Here is a 16,739-nt window from a genome sequence, read left to right on the forward strand (position 1 = left end):
TTTTCTCATACGATCATTATGTGAATCAAATAAAGTACTATATATAAAACTATTCCAGTGCCTGGCACATAGAACCCACTGAATTACTTTTAATTTTTTTTAAGATTTTATTTATTCATTTATCAGAGAGAGAGAGAGCACGCACACAACAGGGGGAGTAGCAGACTGAGGGAGAAGCAGGCTCCCTGTCAAGCAAGATGCCTTATGGGGGACTCAATTCCAGGACCCTGGGATCATGACCTGAGCTGAAGGCAGACGCTTAACCGACTGAGCCACCCAGGCATCCTAATAAGTGGTTAAAATCGTATCCTGTTGTCTCCTGAAATTCCAAGTGTCATTTTCTTTATGCCTCAAAGGGAGACAGAAATATAAATAAATATGGAAATTATGCAAGACACTTGAGAGTCATACATAAATTAGTGTAAGTTCTGAAAGAAAATGTTCTCCAACAAAAAGCCCAAACCAAACAATTGCTACATAAACATCCGCTGCAGAGGACATCTTTTTCTCCAGTCTATGCTTATAAGCCTTTATCTTATTCATCTTTGTCTTCTGGTCCTCTCTTGCCTCTCAAGTATCCTTCATTAAAAAAGGCACTCCACGTCGAGAGGCATCCTCATTCTTTCTTCCTCCTACACACGAAGGATCTGCTATCTTAAAAAGCTGAGCCAGCAGAGTGATGGTGTCTAAATGCCAATTATAGAAAGTCATAAAGGAAGCCTATCATTTTGCCAAATACTTGGCAGGCACTCTGATTTCCAGACAGTAGGATTGTTTTGCCTCCCCGGCCACAAGCGCAGAGTCCTTACAAGTCTGTCCTTCCCCTAGGAAGGCTGAGGGACCCAGGAAAGGAAATTGCCTTGAAGCAGGGCTGTTCTGCAGGGTTTCAGGTACCTGTGGAGCTCAGCTGTTTTCAATCATGGTTCAGAAAAGCTCAGTCATGTCATGAGTTGTTTGAAAATTCCCTTAGAAGCTCTTACTGACCAAGCTAATCTCCACCTGTAGTTTCTTCTAAGACTCATCCCCCTTTTTGCTAATTTTAATGTATCCTACTATGAAGTCATCCACATAGCAATCTTATAGATTGTTTAAGGGATTTTGGAAGCACACTGAACCTTATGTTACAGAGTACCGACGTAAGAACTTTTTTTTTTTTTAACCAAAATCTTTGCATGCCTGTAAATTATTAGAAAACTGAACTCAAATTTCACATCAAATCCCAAAGTGTGTGACCAAGAGTGCTATTCTTCTTTTACAGGTAGAAAAACTGAAACCGGAGACATTACTAAATCCGTAACATGGCAGGAATGGGGTGATGGAAGCCTGATATAAAATGCTTTCTCTTTTTGTTTTTCCTGTTTCTCTTCTTTAAGCATGAGGTCTCATCAGCATCCTGAACAAGGGGCATCCTCTTGAAGAGGTTTGCATTTTTGCTGACAAGGGATGACAAGAGTATCTTCAAAGGACACATTTAGCTTCATGCCTTCTCCCAGCCCTCTTAAAGCAAGTGAGTCCCTTTGTGCCCCTCCTCTGATTTATTTTTGTGAGGCCCTCACTGACAAGTAAACTTTCTTGCCTCTGTTCAGAGTCTATAAATAATGAATTACTGTCTCCCAAGATAAAAGGGAGGATTAGCTCTTCCACACAGTGCAAATCCCACAGAAGGTCAACAGCACATTGTAATGCTCCCTTCAGCCCACCCAGAGCACACAAAGGGCAGGTCTTTTGTCAGGAACTTCTTCATCAGGACCAAAGAGAAAAGCCTTAAACTGACTCCTTACAGATGGAAACAGACTCAGGGAGACAGAGTTGGGTGAGCTCTCGCAGCAAGTGCCTGGCAGAGCTGGAAGAAAACAGAGGTCTGTTCCATTCTGTGTCCGTCCTACTTCCCTTTTGTACCATGAAAGACAAGGCTGCTCAAGCATCTCCAGGACGTCTAAAGATCTGTAATCTAACCCATCTAGACCCTCTGCTCTGGTTCAACCCTTGGGCCAGCCTCAGAAATCCATTTACCACCCCTAAGAAACTAGGGCTTGGCCAACGACTACTCCAGACTGGGCTGAATTCCTGAATTAGGATGTGTGAGTCTTTCTCCACCAAATATGTGTCAGGGGAAAATCAAGGCTGACTGGTTTTAGAAAATGGGAGGGAGAGGCCCTGGGACCAGACCAGGTTGTCTGCCTGGAATCATCACTTGCTGGCAGTGAAAGTGAAAAGACATTGCCCCACTTCCTCGGAGCCCCAGCTTCCTAACCCAGAAAATGGAGACAGTAGAAACTTCTGCTGATCCAACAGCATTACGCCAGGAATCAAAACAAGTAATGGAAATAGCCCAGGTGTCCCTCACCAAGGAATCAGATAAACAAACTGTGGGTACCCACACAATAGAGTATTACTCATTAACAAAAAGGAACAAATCACTGATACAGGCAACAACACAAATGACTCTCAAAGGCATTACATGAAGGGAAAAGAGACACAAAAGACTGCAAAGATCCAATTTACATGAAGTTTCCTAGCAAGAAAAGCTAAGCATTGATGATAGATATCAGGAGAGTGGTTGCATGGGGTTGGGGTGGGAGGAATTGACTGAGAAGGGTAATGAGGAGACTTCCTGAGGTGATAGAAATGTTCTGTGCCTTGATAGAAGTGCATGCATTTGTTAAGACCGATAGAACACACATTTAAGACCTATGCATTTCAGGGGCGCCTGGGTGGCTCAGTGGGTTAAAGCTTCTGCCTTCAGCTCAGGTCATGATCCCAGGGTCCTGGGATCATCGAGCCCCGCATCAGGCTCTCTGCTCAGCGGGGAGCCTGCTTCCTCCTCTCTCTCTCTCTGCCTTCCTCTCTGCCTACTTGTGATCTCTGTCTGTCAAATAAATTAATAAAATCTGGGCGCCTGGGTGGCTCAGTGGGTTAAGCCGCTGCCTTAGGCTCAGGTCATGATCTCAGGGTCCTGGGATCGAGTCCCACATCGGGCTCTCTGCTCGGCAGGGAGCCTGTTTCTTCCTCCTCTCTCTCTCTGCCTGCCTTTCTACCTCCTTGTGATCTCTCTCTGTCAAATAAATAAATAAATAAATAAAATCTTTAAAAAAAAAAAAAAAAAAAAAAATTAATAAAATCTTTAAAAAAAAAAGACCTATGCATTTCACCATAAGTAAACTGTGCCTCAATAAAAAGGGCGATAACATGTAAAACCTTTGTAAATAGAAGAGCTGTGTACAAATGTAAAAGGCCACGGTCCTCCTTCCATCACTTCTTGGTCCGACAACCTCATACAAGTGTCTTCGGGTGGCTCCCACCAAAAATCCACTTAACCGAAGTTGCCTTCTTTTAATAGCCAACGTTTGTGATTGGATCCGAACATAGGGAGTTCTGAGAAAAGCAAATAGCAGACAAGTAGAGGAACACTAAGTTTAGAGATAATGATTCATATTCTAATAGCAAAGTGGCATATGGGCCATTCCACAGCGTCTGCGCATTTCCTCTAAATCAGACTCCTAGATTTCCATAAGAAAGGGAAGTTGCCATTTAAGATGTAGCCAAGATAGCAAGCAGCAATAAAAGAATAATAGCCACTTGTATTGAATATACCAGCCTCTTTCAAAATGTTTCTGCTCACAACAGCCCTGCAAAGCAAACAGCATTATCTCCAATTCACAGCTAAGAAAACAGAGGCTCAGGAGTGGCTAAGTTACTTGACCTACCATACGAAACAAGAAGTCAAACTTAGCGTGTCTAACTCCATTGCTTCTTCACTCTACCCTGGTAGATATGGAGAGATCCGGTCTCACCTTCTAATTAGTTATCTTCACAGTTGTAGGTAATTTTATATCGTTACAGAACATCATAACAGTGATAGCTAATATTTACTGTACATTTATTATGTGTCAGGAATTCACCATGTATTAATTCACTAAATGCTTAAAATTCAGTAAGAGGTAGATATTATTAGTACCTTGATTTTACAAATGAAAAAACTGGCCATGAGAAATAAAAGAACTTTTCCAAGGTCACATATGTAGCAAGCAGCAGAGCCAGGATTTGTGCCCAGGTTGGTAGGGCAGAAGCCACACGAGCATTCCAGTCCTTGCATTATCTCTTGTCAATGCCAGGTAAGGGGTGGCTCACCTCCGAGAAACCCAAAGTGCGAGGCATAACAGAGTAGGTTAAATCTCTCATTTTGGAAAAGAGTAGAAAACTTTTCAAGTTTCCTAGGAACAATCTGCAACCAGAAGTTAGTCCGAGATTGCAAAACAATTGCATATCTCCTCCTATTTCTGTCCAACTCATAAGACTAGGTGGGGCGATCAGTACTTCTGCAGCAGACGCAACAACAACAGAATTTAACAAATCTTCACTAACAAGTATCCTAAAAAGCTCATCAAAACTGACCATCTTGTAGAATTTCATTTACCTACCTAATGGATCATCGCAACACCTCCAAAAGATGTGTTCAGACTCTCAAGGAATAGCTCACTGTGCCATAAGGGAGAAGGAAGCGTGTTAGAAAAGGAAGCAAGACAAGAAACCCAGGTGTTTCTGATACTCTCCTTCTTCTTCCTCCTCCTAGAGAATTACTGAGCTCAGGCTCCTACTCCTTTCACAGGGCTCCCAGATGTTAGCGGGCACACAACCACCTGGAGCAAGGGCAAGTTCTAACAAGTACCCAGGTGAGGTGAGTGCTGCTGGCCTGAAGACCACACATGGAGAACAACTGCCCTATAATATTTATTGCTAAGAAGCCTCTGTTTAAATATCTGCAACCACAGGGGGCAAGGAGGTGAAATTAACTACCCACTCAGGGCACCTTAGTGGCTCAGTTGGTTGGGTGGCTGCCTAGGCTCAGATCATGATCCTGGAGTCTCGGGATAGAGTCCCCCATCCATCTCCTTGCTTGGCAGGGAGTCTGCTTCTCCCTCTGACCCTCCCCCTTCTCATGCTCTCTCTCTCTCTCTCTCTCAAATAAATAAATAAAATCTTAAAAAAAAAAAAAAAAAAAAACACTACCCACTCCCGCAAAGCAAGAAGTTACAATTTCATTTACCAGCAATAAGAAGGCACACTTTAATTTTGTTCAGAAACAGCAAAAAAAGCCCATCTCCAAACTGTCTGGGACAATGTTTGCACCTGGTCAGAAAAACAAAACAAAACAAAACACCCTGCAGACCCAGCAGCTGATGTGCCCGTTCTCCATAAACATGGGCGGCCTGAGTCTCAGTTGAGCTCATTTAGCTTAACAAGTCTCTAGCTCCAGTTCACAGTCAGCAGCAGAGATCAGTAAAGCTCCATAATGCTTTTCCATTCGTCTCTGGACTTTCTTTGCACAAAATAATAAAAGATGAGCAAGGGTCAAGAGTGCAATAGACATAACCCACACCTGCAGGCTCATTAGATCTCACTATAGTTATATAGTCAAGCAGCATTTTTTAAGAAAGTTTCTGTGTTTTTCTGTGGTCATTTTGAAGAAACCCCCCTCATGCACACACACCTCAGTTTGTTACAATTCACCACATCCTAGATATGAAAGGGGCCTTAGAAATCTTTTGGCTTCTCTTCCCATTGTTAGGGTACGGAGTCGACCACCCTTAATTAGACAGAGAACACTCTCGATAATGCAAGTCACACAGTGAGGTTTATTTGACAAGCTTAAGCTTGGGCTCAAGTATACCCGACAAGCAGAGTAGGGACTCGGACCTGGAGGCTAGTTAAGGCAGGGGTTTTTATGAGTCATTACAAGAGGCTTGGTGCGACGGGGAGGAGAAGAAGAAGTTTCAGACTTTTCTGCCGTAGGCTGATTAGCTGTTGCCGGGCTGGTTACAGGGTTAGGTACTTTCTTGGAAGTGTTTCCAGGGTTAGGTTTTCCTGTTACTAAAGCAGGGTGGGGGTCCTCTGGAACTAAAGTGGAGTAGGGGAAAGTTCAGCCCTTGGGCTGAATAGCTGCCCAAGCTAAGATGGCTGTACTTAACGCTAACCCACTCTTACACCATCAGTCGATGGTGCAAGAAACTCTCCTACAATATTTTTAGGAGATGTAAATATGACAGCCTTCAAAAAGGTGAAGGCAGACCTACCAGAGTAATTTGCAGAGTAACTTTACCTGGATCCCTGACCTATTCACATGATACGATTGCTTTTTATAAAATAAATCCTTCAGGGGTGCCTGAGTGGCTCAGTCCATTAAGTATCTGTCTTTGGCTCAGGTCATGATCCTGTGGTCCTGGCATCAAGTTCTGCATTGGGCTCCCTGCTGGCGGGGACTTTGCTTCTCCCTCTCCCTCTCCCTCTGCTTCTCCCTCTTCCTCTGCCCTTCCCCCTACTCATGCTCTCGCTCTCTTTCTCAAATAAATAAATAAAATCTTTTAAAAAATCTTTCATAAACTTCACTATTAAGGAAGTAAGACAACTAATAAACCACTGAGTATCTGCTCTGTGCAAGGCAATGAGAAACTCCTTTTACAACATCATCTTACTCATCCCATCAATAGGCAGCTAACTTTCAGCCCAAGTAATCTGCATATCCAAATGCACACTGAAACCAGCTTCAAGCCAGTCAGGCAACTTTTGTGTCAAATTCAAATGATCCAACAGCTAAGTTGAAAAGTAAATTTCTAACACCTTCCATGTGTTAAATGACTAGCCTTGGCGAAAAGAAACATTAGCTTTAGTAATTAAGAGTAGGAAAGCTATTTCCCAGTCAGGTCAGGAATGCTATTTGGTATCATGGAGAGGACAGGCATTTCAAAGGACATTGATTATTTCCTCTTGAACAACAACAAAAAGTCAACCAAAAGGGCTGCAAGTGATACCTTTAAAAGGATACAGGGAGGGATACAGGGAGGATAGTGATCCTGTCCTTTGCAAGAGGCACAGAAGGTCAAAAACCTCCCCTAAGTAAAGGAGGGCTCAAATACAAGGGTATTATTTATTAGGATGGTAAAAAAAAAAAAAAAAAAAAAAGCCCTGTCTCCAGAGTGCATCTATCACTACACCCTTCCTCCCGTCTCTCATTCTCTGTCAATCTCCCTAGCTGAGCCACCCTTCATTCTCTTTTCATTCTAGGGGAGAACTGTCTGTGTGCAACCCCCTCACCTTTCCAACACCCCATCATCATTGTCCTCTCTCCCTCTCCCCGCCTTCTAGTGGCCATACTATAGGATTGAAGTCTTCAATTTCATAGTCCTTGATTAGAAATTTTTATAGTTCTCCCTTAAGAATGCCTCAGCTTTTTTTTTTTTTAATGAGCTCCACTCTTATTTAAAACTTCAAGGTTTATAATTACTAAAATTGTCTTGAAATCTGCTAAATCCAGAAAACCATGTTCTACGCCTCCGTGAAAGATAATTTTAAGATGAAATTGGGAAAAGCATGATTTCTGCAGATCTGGAGGAGTACACACCGCAGGAGGGTATGGGTCTAGGAATGCCTGACCTCTTGCAAAGCCAATCACTGAATTAAAAACAAAAAATAAAAGTCTTGATAAAAGAAAAATTCCAGTAGAGAAGACTTGGGGCAAATAAAATGTACCATCTCTGAGATACAGTGACTCAAACTATTACATTGTTTCGATGTAAAGAATGAAAACCTGAAACAGAAAAAAAAAATTTTTTTAAGAGAAAAACAGTTTGTCCTAATATAAGATATTTTTCAAAAGTACAGGGAAATTCCTAGTGCTCATTTTGTTTCAAGTATTGATCTACCTCTTAATTGCTTCTTTCTTTGCTATTATTGATTTCAAAATCAGAAGGAAGGCTTTAGCATTTATTCATTTATTTATTCCTCAAATGCCTGGGGGGAGAAAAGGCTTCTGGCAGAAAGGATAGTATCTTCTTGCCCCTGCAGCTTCTAAACTTAAGAAACAGTCTCTGAGCCAAATGCCTCAAAAGGGAGGACACCAATGTTGATATATTGCTGACTAAAATAACTTGTCCAGCTTATGAACATCAAGTACCAGAAATCTGTGCTCCAAGATTCCTTGCAGCTTCCGAGCTACTGCTGGGTTCTACCCTGGGTCCAAACTCACAGTTCCTTAAAATCAGATCTTTGGTTGCTAAGACCAATGAGCCTGAGTCTGGCTCTCTTCTCCTGGGACTTGAAATATCCTTAGTTCTTAGAAGGACTTAAGTTTGAGTTCATAGTTTCCAAAGACCTGTCAAAGAGATTCTGAGTAAACCCTCCACAAAATTGTGCCCCATCCAAACAGCGACTGCAGTAGAAATAACTTGACCCTTATAACCTGGAATTGATCGTCTATTATTCACACAATAGTTGGAGGAGAATTCCTAGGGACTCGATTTCTCAAAACCAATTATTCTATTACTCAAAAATCTATTACTCAGCTTTCCTGAAAAACAACAGTAATATGATTTGTTTCTTTTTAAGAAACCATAAGCCTCCTTGAACCTAAGATGAAAAAATAAACTCTTCCAGTTTTTCTTTAATATTCTCCTCAATTAAACTTGGATATTAGTGTGGAAGTGCAGCTTTATGACAAAAGCTTCGTCTTCCTACGATTTGCTATATCTAAGAAATGTCTAAATAGAAATGTGGAACTGCTTGATTTCCTCAAGAAAACCCCTCCATTATTTAGGTAATAAAATATTGGGGTAATGTGAAATAAAATTCAGGGAATGCAGGTATTTTACCATAAATATTCATGTTACCTCCTACTGGGTTTTTACCAGAGCTGATGGCAAGTTAAAAGTGAAAACAAAATAAAACAAAACAGCTTTTTAAAGATTACCTCTTACTCCCTAGCTAGGTCACTTCCTCTCTAAGGCACTTGCTCTCTCATTCTAACCTCAAATTCAGAGTTCAAGCCTATGTCTCAGCAAAAGCATGAATTTTATGGACCTCTAAAATAATTTGAATATAGTGGCATTAAAAATGTTATACCCACATAGACCCAGGGTCTAGTTCATGGTATTCATTAAAATATTGCCCTTTCCTTTATTTCATTGGTTAGATTCTCAAACAACTGATAAGATAATAACAATGTGGCCAAGAGCAGTTCCACTGGCATCTTCATCTGCAAGTTCTTTTGTGTTTCACTCCCATCTCAGAAGCCCCCTATCCCTCTACCTACATTTTCCTGCAAAGAAGAAATCACAGATTTTAACCTGGCTTCCTTGAGGAATACTTCCTCATTTATTTTTTAACCATTTACAATTGAAAATTTCTTCATCTTGGGTCCAGTGCCATCGTCATTCCTCAAGCTCAGTCAATCGTGGTGATTCCTCCTAGGCCACCTTGTCTCATACCCTTGTTGACAGTCATTGCTCTTATTTATTTACTTACTTACTCACTTACATATTTATTTTATGTAGGCTCTACCCCCAGCACAGAACCCAACACTGGGCTCGAACTATGACCATGAGATCAAAACTTGAGCCAAGATCAAGAGTTGGACATCTAACAAACTGAGCCACCCAGGTGCCCCTGACAGGCATTTCTCTTAATGCATCTCCTGTTTCTTCCATCAAAACTCTCAGTAGACCTCCTTTCCCCTCTCTTTCTTTCTTTTTTAAATTTATTTGAGAGAGACAGAGACAGAAAAACAGAGAGAACATGAGTGGGGAAAGTGGCAGAGGGAGAGGAAAAGTGGGCTCCCCACTGAGCAGGGAGCCCCCCCATGGGGCTTCATCCCAGGATCCTGAGATCATGACCTCCACCAAGGCAGATGCTTAGCACCCCACTTTCTGATGAGAGTTGTGTGATCAATAATATCTAACCAGGTCTAGCTCTCTCCTCTTGGTTCATTTGGTTGCCTCACCTTGAAAATGTCTTCCTGGTTTGTACGTGTTCTCTGTGAATGCTAAATAACCTGCTCTCCTTTCAGTTGCAGTAATTTATTTTTTTATTATTAATTTTAATTTTTTGTTCCAAGTTTTTGTTGAAATCCCAGTTAGTTAACACATAGTTTAAAGTTAGTTTCAAGAGTAGAATTTAGTGATTCAATACTTCCATGTAACATTCAGTGCTTATCACAAGTGTCCTCCTTAATATCCATCACCCATTTAGTTGCAGTAACTTAACTTAATACCTGTTTTATCTCATCATGCCCTCCTCTTAGCTGCTCAACTGAATGCTTAATTGGGTGCACAGGTCTAAAGCATGAGGAGACACAACTTTCTAGGAGGGGTCAACCTGTAAAAGAGAGACCGGTATACCTCTGAAACACAAATAGAAAAGAGAGTCTAGAAGGTTTGCTCTATGTTTAACTCCATCTCTGGTAGTCAGACTTTAACTTCTATTAAGTCAAGAGTCTTGTATTTTCACATCAATGAGTCACTGAAATGTGACATGGAGATAACTATAAGCCTTTTCTCACTTTTCTAATTTAGAAGCTCAAAAAAGAAATATATCATCTGAGTGAAACCCTGCTTTTAGCTCTAAAGGAGCTAGATGATATGACAATATGCATTTTTAAATGTAATTCAATAAAAATCATGTAGTGCCACCCTCCTTTTCCCCCCAATCTTCTCCATGTGCTTCTGGGTTTAAAAGCTTTCAGAATTAATACAATACTAGTGGGAAATGTTGAATCGTGGCCTCATTTTATGTTTGACACAGACTATCTTCAGCCATGCCAATTAACTTTCTTAACCTCCATATATTACCCATTAGTTAACTTTCTTGTAGTAAGTCAGACAGGAGGAGTTACCTCTTATTTAGCATTTTTGTTCTCTTTGGGTCTTTAACTTACTAGATGAGGCCCAGCCACTTTGGGGAGGAAAATCTGCTTTACTCAGTCGACAGATTGTAATATTAATTTCAAGTAGAAACACTCTCAAGGACACATTCAGAATACTGTTGGGACACATTTCTGGGGAACCTTTGGCCCCGTCAAGTTGACACATAACACTTATCATCAGAGTGGCCAAAATTTTCGAATGATTCAACCATTTTACTTTGGATTTTGACATGTAACCAAATCTTTGCCCAGAACAAACTTACTTTGCCTTTCTTTTCTAAGGCATTCACTGACATTTTTTTTTTTTTTTTTTAGGGCTTTTGATTTAGCAACAGTCTTCTCTGACTTATTTTCTTATCCTTAATTAGTTGGAGTAAGACTCCTCAGCTATAATTAATAGCTGTGTAATGAGAAAAGGAGAACTCCAGCCCCATCATTGCCCATTCCCCACTAAGTGAATTGTCACCCATCTTCAACAAAACATCTTCCTCTCTCTTTTATGTACTATGAAAATTCATAGCTGCTCTAGCATTGTGGCATTTTTCTGTGGAGAATTTGATATTCGTTGTAAAGGTGTTATTTTAATTACAATCAAATATAAATTTTGGGTCAGGTGGCTGTTCAGGATAAAAAGAACAAACAAACCCAGAGTAAAAATAAGAAATAAGAAAATAAAGCAACAAGAAAAACCAGATGTCAAGAGTAATAAACAACAGGCAAAGAATCTCATGGAAACACAATGGCAAATGGAAAGTAGCCAGGGTCCTTCTTTGGGCAGTCTGTCTCAGTCTTTAACATTTGATCTAATGACCTAGTGACCTGTATTTTAAATTTATATGATAGCTTAATGGGAGGCATCGGGGGAAATTGGTGAAGCATCTCACAAACCACAGAGTAATCACCTAAGAAATTCTTCCCAGCAAGACTAGACTTCTTAAAATCAGGCAGGTCACAACACGCCTGTGTAAATGAAAACAGTCTCACCACAAATAGCAAACAAAACTGATATTGATCTCCAACATTTTATTTTTTAAATGGCTGTCACATGCTTTTACCTATCATTTTTTAAAAGCAGCATTATGGAGATAAAGTTCACATACCATACAACTTGCTCGTTTATAAAATACAGTTCAGTGATTTTTAGTATGTTCATAGACTTGTGCAACCATCATCATTATCTAATTCCAGAATATTTTTATGGTCCCAAAAAGAAATTCTATACTCATTAGCAGTTACTTTCTATTCTCTCACTCCCACCGTTGCCCTAACCTTGGACTCGAATTGAAAAATGAATTCTTTTTTATTTATTTATTTATTTTATTTTAAAATAAATAGGCTCCACACCCAACAGGGGGGCTTGAACTCATGATCCTGAGGTCAAGAATCCCACACTCTACCAACTGAGCCAGCCAGGTGCCCCCCAAATCAACTCTTTTTGAGCGTGGGGTCTGCCATCTTTTGGATTGGAATTTCCATCATCGGCTCTCCTAGGTCTCCAGCTTGACAACTACAGATCTTGAGACTTGTCAACCTCCTTACTAAAGTGAGCTAATTCTTTACAAATTGTCCCCCTCCCTCCTGCTGCACCTCCCCTTTCTCTTTTGCTCTCACTCTCTCTCCATAATTGGATCTATTTCTCTGGAGAACCCTAATACAGCCTCTTTAGACAAATCTGTATTTCAGACATTGAGAGTTCTGTCATTATTTTTTTTAAGATTTTATTTATTTATTTGAGAGAGAGTGAGAGTGAGAGAACACAAGTCGGGGGCGTGGGCAGTAGCAGAGGGAGAGGGAGAAGCGGGTCCTCACTGAGCAAGGAACCCAATGTGGGGCTTGATCCCAGGACCCTGGGATCATGACCTGAACCAAAGGGAGATGTTTAACCAACTGAGCCACCCAGGCACACTGAGAGTTCTGTCATTGTTATCCTTAACTGATGAATTATTATCCTTAACTGATGAATCAATCAATTTCTCATAAAATTGGAAGCCGTTATGTTTAAGCTAATTTCAACTTTTAAAACCGGAGTTATTTTATCTTATTTTTTTTCTCAACTGTTGTTTCAGTAAAAGTCTTTTAAACAGATGAGGAAGTGAAGAGTTCTGTATCTGAATGTGTGATATAGAATTAAAGTATAAATGTTTAATGTTGGTCTGAAATAGTAGGCTAAACAATGGGTTTCCCTGAAAAGGTGGTTCATAGAAAACACTGTTGAGTAAGTCACAGTTGTTACAAAATGGGAGGAAGGGGAGAAGATAGGGGGGTAAAAGGGGGGCTGGGGGGAAGGAAGAGGAAGTTGTCACCAATTATTTTCCTAAAAGACTAGCTTAAAGCTATATATGATATAAAAGATTTTAATAAGCAAAAGAGATGTATTAGGCATTTTCTAAGGGTCAGATACTTGGCTAACTGCTTTATATGCACTATAATCTCATTGAACTGTCAAAAGAATAGTAAAGAACACTATGAGACATTTCCTCAGTGCCCGGCACACTTCTGAGTGCTTTTTTGTATATTAATTAAGTAACTTAATTTAATCCTTTGTGGCAGATGAGGAAATTGAGATTTTGGAGAAGTTTAAGTAAGTTAAACTTACTTAAGTGGTCATGGATTTAGTTATGGGAAGTCTGGCTCCTATATCCGTTCTCTTAACCAGGACAACACAGCCACCTTCTTTGAGAAAAGTGATATATGAAAAGTCATGGGAAGATTGTTTACAGTGAGCCAACAGAGTCTTGGGCAAATGACAGGTTTTGACATCCAGCTCTTAAAGTTGTGTCACTTTAGAAGAGTTACAACCTCTCTGATTCTTGGTTTCCTATCTATAAAAATGAGATAATAGCTCCCACCCTGCCTACTAGTGACAAGACAAAGAGATAATGTATGGAAACCTTGGTAGTAATAGTTGAATAAATTATAGTTATATCAACATTATTATTATCTTTATCCATGTTATTATTATTATTCTTTTGAAGTTTGACATAATGCTCAAAGACCCAAGCCATACAACTTTCCGAGCTAGACCTTGTTTTCAACCTTACAGTTCTAGTTCATAAAGAAAATAAAATTCTATGTTGATAGAGGTAAACTGAAACATAACAACTGATAGTAATGGAGAGTATCAGGTGCCTCTTTATAACAATGTAACTGGTGGAGGGGGATGTTTTCTATTTAACAGAAAAACAGAATTACCACTTATTTGGAGAAAACAATGATAAATAAAAAATTACTAATGAGGTTCCTTATACTAGCCAGAAGGACACTGAGATGGGTTCTTTTAGTAAATTAATATATTCCAGTAATTTATGCAAATACCTATACCATGATATGGTTCTGGAGATGTTAGCTGGCTTAGCCAAAGGTGCAGAATTGCTGCAAAGCTAGTGGGTGACTCAGTAAAGACTAGCACACATCAGCTTAATAGACCTTTAGAATTCTCAGTGTTACAAAGAGTTCTACTCTGGGGACCAAGAGTATTTTATGTCATCATAAAAATAAGTAGTGCTAATCTAATAATGTTTTTTAAAAATAAGGGTTAAGGTGTGAACTCAGTTCGTGAGGAGATTTTGCCTTCTGCTGTGCTGTGGAGCAAAGCTTGTTTCTCTCCCATGCAGGTTGAATTGACCAGAGCCATGGTTATGGAGAAGCCTAGTCCCCGCTGGTCAGGCAGGAATTTGTGAGACAGTATTACATGCTGCTGAACCAGGCCCTAGTCATGCCATACAGATTTTATGGGACGAACTCTTCTTATGTCCATGGGGGATCGGATCCAAGTGGAAAGCCAGTAGATGCAGTCTATGGACAGAAAGCGATCCATAGGAAAGTGATGTCACAAACTTTACCAGTTGCTGCACTAAGATTCGCCATGTTGAAGCTCATGCCAACTAACTGATGGTGTAGTGGTCCAGGTGATGTGGTTGCTCTCTAAGAACAACCAGACTTAATGCAGATGTTTGTCCTTGCTCCTGAGGGCTCTGTCGTAAATAAGTTCTATGTTCACAATGATATCTTCAGATACCAAAATGAGGTCATTGATGGTTTTGTAAATGAGCCTCAGGAGGAATCTGAGGAAGAGGTAGAGGAATCTGAAGAAAGGCAGCAGACATCTGAGGTGGTACCTGATGATTCTGGAACTTTCTATGATCAGACTGCCAACAATGACTTAGAAGAACAGTTAGAGAAACCTGTGGCTGAACAAGAGCCATATCCTGAACCTGAACCAGAACAAGAACCAGAGCAAGAACCTGTGTCTGAAATCCAAGAGGAAAAATCTGAGCCAGCACTAGAAAAAATTGTTCCCAAGGATGCTCAGAAGAGTTCTTCCCAACACCTACAGAAATACCTCAGATAGTACAGGAAAACTTGAGGACATTTTCTTGGGGATCTGTAACCAGGAAGAACATTTCACCCAGTGGAGCTGTTCCAATTACTGGGGTATCATCTCATGTTGTTAAACTACCAGCTTCACAGCCTCGTCCAGAGTCTAAGCCTGAATCCCAGATTCCAACACAGAGGCGTCAGAGGGATCAAAAAGTGGGAGAATGATGAATAAAAATTCCTCCCTAGAGGAGATCTATACCAATCCATGAGGCTGGTGAGCAAGGTGATGTTGAACCCCAAAGAATTATGAGACACCCTGATGGTCACCAACTTTTCACTGGCAATCTGCCAGATGAAATAGACAAATTGGAGCTTAAAGATTTTTTTCAACGTTATGGGAACATGGTGGAGCTACCCATTAACTGTGGCGGGAAATTACCCAGTTTGGGTTTTGTTGTGTTTGATGATTCTGAGCCTGTTCAGAAGGTCCTTGGCAACAGGCCCTTCATGTTCAGAGGTGAGATCCGTCTGAATGTGGAAGAGAAGAAGACCCAAGCTGCCCGGGAAGGGGGTGGTGGAGATAACCGCCGGTGGCCCTCGAGGTGGGCTGGGTGGTGGAATGAGCAGCCCTCCCTGGTGCAGAAGCCAGGATCTGGAGTGGGAAGGAGAATTGCTGCAAGGCAGTGAATTGCTCTTCACTGATCTTCAAGCAGCACTACAAATCTAGCTCCTGCAGAATGGTGAATTTCTTACACCAGCATGTGCTATCCTGGAGTTTGACCCCCGGCTGTGAAAAATTGCTTAAGTTTATACAATTTTACTTTTTGTGTTAATGATGTGTGCTCCCTCTCCCGCCCTTCCCTCTCCTGACCTTTTAGTCCTTCACTTCCAGTTTTGGGGAATGATATTTTCGGAAAAGATTTAAATTTTTAAAGAAGAGAAAAAGACTGAATTTCCTTGCTTTACTTTTGCATATACAGACTGAATTCTTTTTTTTTTTTAAGCCGTTTCCCCAAAGGAATGTGTCTTGCTTATTTCTGACATTTGGTAAGTTTCATTCATTGGAATAGTTCTTATTTTCTATGTGTTTCAAAAGCCTGTGAGAAACACGAGATTTGATAAACATTTTGAAGGCAGGAAAAATCCAAATCGTTTCTTCTTTGAGAGTCATGACTACCTTCTGGTGTGTAGAAATTGTCATTGGAAAAATTGGCAGTTTTGATTCTTGCTGGTATGGTTAAAAACTGAGTAAAAGGTATTAGAATTTTTTTTCTTTTGATATGTGATCACAGAACAATTATAAGTCTACTGTTTTTACCATTTAAATTGTGGGATAGGTTTTAAATGTCTAGGATGCAACTAATTTAGATGTCTTTTGAAATAGTTTTGTTTCATGTTTAATTTGTATTCGTAAGAAAAAAATACCCCAAAAACAAAAGAGAAACCCCAAAACCCAAATAACACAAACCACAGCAAAACTGTTGTGTCTTCTATTTATCTTTGATTCCAGCCTTGGCAGTTGTTTAAAGAACAAAAAATTTTTAAGGCTAAAAAATTAAATAAATAAAATTTTAAAAATAAATAAAAACAAAGTTTAAGGGGGTGCCTAAATGGCTCAGTCAGTTAAACATCTGCCTTTGGCTCCTGTCATGATCTCAGGGTCCTAGGATTAAGCCCCGCCTGGAGCCCTGCCTCAGGCTCCAGTCCCCAGTCAAGCTCCACACTC

The 16,739-nt window shown here is 40.3% G+C and overlaps 1 pseudogene; it reads left to right on the forward strand.

Moving 5' to 3' along the window:
• The first annotated feature begins 14,325 nt into the window (after positions 1-14,325).
• LOC131825885 (ras GTPase-activating protein-binding protein 1-like) lies at positions 14,326-15,700 on the forward strand (annotated as a pseudogene).
• The last annotated feature ends 1,039 nt before the right edge of the window (positions 15,701-16,739 follow it).

The sequence above is a fragment of the Mustela lutreola genome, chromosome 2 (assembly GCF_030435805.1).
Source record: "Mustela lutreola isolate mMusLut2 chromosome 2, mMusLut2.pri, whole genome shotgun sequence".
Lineage (NCBI taxonomy): Eukaryota > Metazoa > Chordata > Mammalia > Carnivora > Mustelidae > Mustela > Mustela lutreola.